The sequence below is a fragment of the Miscanthus floridulus genome, chromosome 9 (genome assembly GCF_019320115.1).
Source record: "Miscanthus floridulus cultivar M001 chromosome 9, ASM1932011v1, whole genome shotgun sequence".
Lineage (NCBI taxonomy): Eukaryota > Viridiplantae > Streptophyta > Magnoliopsida > Poales > Poaceae > Miscanthus > Miscanthus floridulus.
Window position 1 is genome coordinate 134,594,825 of NC_089588.1, and position 3,691 is coordinate 134,598,515.

Here is a 3,691-nt window from a genome sequence, read left to right on the forward strand (position 1 = left end):
AGGGCTGGGGTGCGGCCACGTGGGAGATGAGAGCGGCGGTTGGCCACGACGAGGTGCCGGGGTTTGGACCTGAGTGGGGTGGAGATGCCATCGGCGGGCGATGCTTTGACTACAGGACTTGAGGAGAGTGGGAGTGGACTGGATATGGCAGAAGTAGAATGTGTTGCGGCTTGCGGCTTGCGGAGTGGGAACTTTTTTGGGAGGCAGCGTGTAGTATTCAGGGTTCGGAATTTCGGTCGGTTTTCATGGAAAATCGGCGATTTTCGTTTCTATTGGTGACCTCCGGTAAATGTACATACCGGTAATTTCGATTCCATTTCGTTCAGATTTTTTTCAAATTTTAGCTAAAATTTCATGAAAATTTGAATTTTTGACCGATATTTGAACCGAAGTTCACCGATTTTCGCGATTTCCGTTTCTATCGTCGCCCTCCGGTATCTGTGTTTCAACCCGTAGGCTGAAATATTTGTAGTGGGTACAATATAATAAGTGGACAACGTGAAGCCACATAGCCTCCGTCATCCGGACACCCTAATCATAGCATTACCGAAGTTGATAGGGAAGCCCTGTTGTCCAGTTCAATGCCTTCACATCAGATGGAGACCAGAGCACCCAATATTTTTTGAAGAGATATGGTGCAGGATCGATTGGTTCGAAGTGTCCAGTCGTCCACGCGTTGGACGGGTTCAATTTTCGTTCTCGGTATACTTTTCTTCTTTTCAGTGATATATATCTTGTGTAATACGCGTTCTAGTAGAGTCACTGACTGGGACGCCCTTGTGCACCTGCTCCGGCGACTGGCGTCCCGGCCAGCGGACAGTGGCGATGGCTGGCTTCTCCATGATCACCGCGTCGGCGGCCACTTGCGCCATCGGCTGCATCTTCATCTCCGTCTGCTACCTCCCCGTGGCTCCCGTCACCGCCTTGTTCTTCAACTTCACCTCCTTCAGCACACATGACAGCAGTGACTTGAGAATCGAAGACGAAGCCTACATCAACCGTGGGTGGATCGACCTGACAGCGTTCGGGGACAAGGCCATCGACGACAGCAGGGGCCGCGCGTCCTACGCCGGTCCGATGCGCCTCTGGGACAGGGACACCGGCGAGGTGGCCAGCTTTGTCACGCGCTTCTCCTTTGTCATCGACCCACCGCGCAGGTACGGCGGCCTCAACAACAAGGGCGCCGGCATGGCCTTCTTCCTCGCCGGCTACCCGTCCAGCCTGCCATCCAAATCCGAAACGTACAACATGGGCCTCACCAACCAAAGCGCGGACGCCGTGGCCACCGGCGACGGCCGGTTCGTGGCGGTGGAGTTCGACACCTTCAACGACACCATCGCGCTCGACCCAAACACGACGTACGACCACCTCGGCATCGACGTCAACTCCATCAGGTCCGAGGCCACGGAGGTGCTGCCGAGCTTCAGCCTCGTCGGCAACATGACCGCCGAGGTCAGGTACGACAACGTCTCGACCGTCCTGGAGCTGAAGCTATGGCTGGGCGATGGAAGAAACATGAATTACACCCTTAGCCAGAAGGTCGACCTCAAGAGCGCTTTGCCGGAGATCGTCTCGGTTGGCTTCTCTGCCTCGACGGGCGCATCCGTCGAGCTGCATCAGCTGTATTCTTGGTACTTCAACTCGTCCTTGGAATCCAGGGCCATACCGCCGCCGCCGCCGCCGCCGCCTGCCCCCAGCACCTCTGGTTCTGGACGTAGTGGAGTTATAGCGGGAGCCAGCGTCGGCGCAGCACTGTTCCTCGTGGTTCTTTTTGCTTTGGCAGCGCTCCTCGCACGACGGCGTCGGAGCAAGAGGCGGAGGGAGCAGCAGCTGGCAGAAGAGTTTGGTGAGGACATGGGCAGCAGCTCGGACGATGACCGCCACGAGCCTATTAGGGAGATTGAATTGGGGACGGGGCCGAGGCGCTTCCCATACCACGAGCTCGTTGGTGCGACGAAGAGTTTCGCGCCGGAGGAGAAGCTCGGGCAAGGTGGCTTCGGCTCCGTGTACCGAGGACACCTGGGTGGTGATCACAACGGCGGCCTCGCCGCCGTGGCCATCAAGAGGTTCGCTAAAGGATCCTCCACGCAGGGGAGAAAGGAGTACAAGTCGGAGATCAAGGTGATAAGCAGGCTCCGCCACCGGAACCTCGTGCAGCTCGTCGGCTGGTGGTCGCGACGAGCTCCTGCTCGTCTACGAGCTCGTGCCTAACCGCAGCCTCGACGTCCATCTCCACGGCAACGGCGGCACCTTCCTGACATGGCCGATGAGGATCAGGATTGTCCTTGGGCTTGGGTCCGCACTGCTCTACCTCCACGAGGAGTGGGAGCAGTGCGTCGTCCACCGCGACGTGAAGCCGAGCAACGTCATGCTGGACGAGTCCTTCAACGCCAAGCTAGGCGACTTCGGGCTCGCCAGGTTCATCGACCACGCCGTCGGGATGCAGACGATGACCGCCGTCTCGGGCACGCCGGGCTACGTCGACCCCGAGAGCCTGATCACCGGCAAAGCCAGCGCCGAGTCGGACGTCTACAGCTTCGGCGTCGTCGTGCTGGAGGTCGCGTGCGGGAGGAGGCCGATGAGATTGCTGGACGGACAGAAGAACGCCGTGTTCCGGCTGGTCGAGTGGGTCTGGGACCTCTACGGTCGGGGAGCCGCTCTCACGGCGGCCGACGAGCGGCTGAACGGCGAGTTCGACGCGACGGAGATGGAGCGCGTCGTGGCCGTCGGGCTCTGGTGCGCGCACCCTGACCCGCGCGCACGGCCGTCCGTCAGAGAAGCCATGGCCGCACTCCAGTCCAATGGTGCGGTGCCGGCGCTGCCCGCCAAGATGCCCGTGCCAACTTACGCGGTACCGATGACCTCGCCGGAGGGCCTCTTCTCGTACACCGCTTCCACGTCAGGGATGACGTCCTCCAGCTTGACTCAGTCGACGACGACAACTCACACGTCGTGCTCGGCTGACTCGTCCACTTCAACCGGTTACAAGGACGACTCGTCTTCGCTGCTCAAACATCAGTACTAACAGTAACTGTAAAGATACTTCATTTGCTTTATTCTTAGTCATATTGTTTCTATTGAGTGAAAACGTTAAAATTTGCACTTCTATATTTTTTTATTAGGTGTCTGATTTTTTTATTGTTGTTCAGAAAATAGGTAATTTTCTTATATTATTCGACTATATATAGAAAAAGTTATGATTCATGAGTTGTTCTTTAATTTACTAGTGGTTATCAAAAAAATTTCAACAACAAAGTTGTAGATCGCGTCAATGGCTACAATTTTGATATAAAGTTTGTTTTCATATGAGTTTATATGAAAAAGTTATGAATTATTTTTAGTTACAACTATATTTATATAGACCGGCATAAGATGCTTGTCTCTAAAAATCAATTTTTAAAGATGGATGCTTAGAATGAACACTTCTTATAATAACGATTTACGGAGACATGCATTTTAAGATGACCGCCTGTGTAAATCCATTTTCGTTGGGCATTTTTTCGACCGTCTCCATAAACAAAACGACTGTGTTCTTAAATCGATGGGGGAAAGATGGGCAAATTTTGGGTGTCTTTGTAAATACTACTACTGCCTCCGTAAATCGTCCGGTATCGTCGGGTATTTTAGGAGATATGTAAAATTTCTGTCCGTCTATGGATATAATAAAGACAGCTTTTGCAAAGAAGATTAA

The 3,691-nt window shown here is 54.2% G+C and overlaps 1 pseudogene; it reads left to right on the forward strand.

The window, feature by feature from the left end:
• Positions 1-612: 612 nt before the first annotated feature.
• Positions 613-3,202, forward strand: LOC136483009 (L-type lectin-domain containing receptor kinase IX.1-like; annotated as a pseudogene).
• Positions 3,203-3,691: the final 489 nt, after the last annotated feature.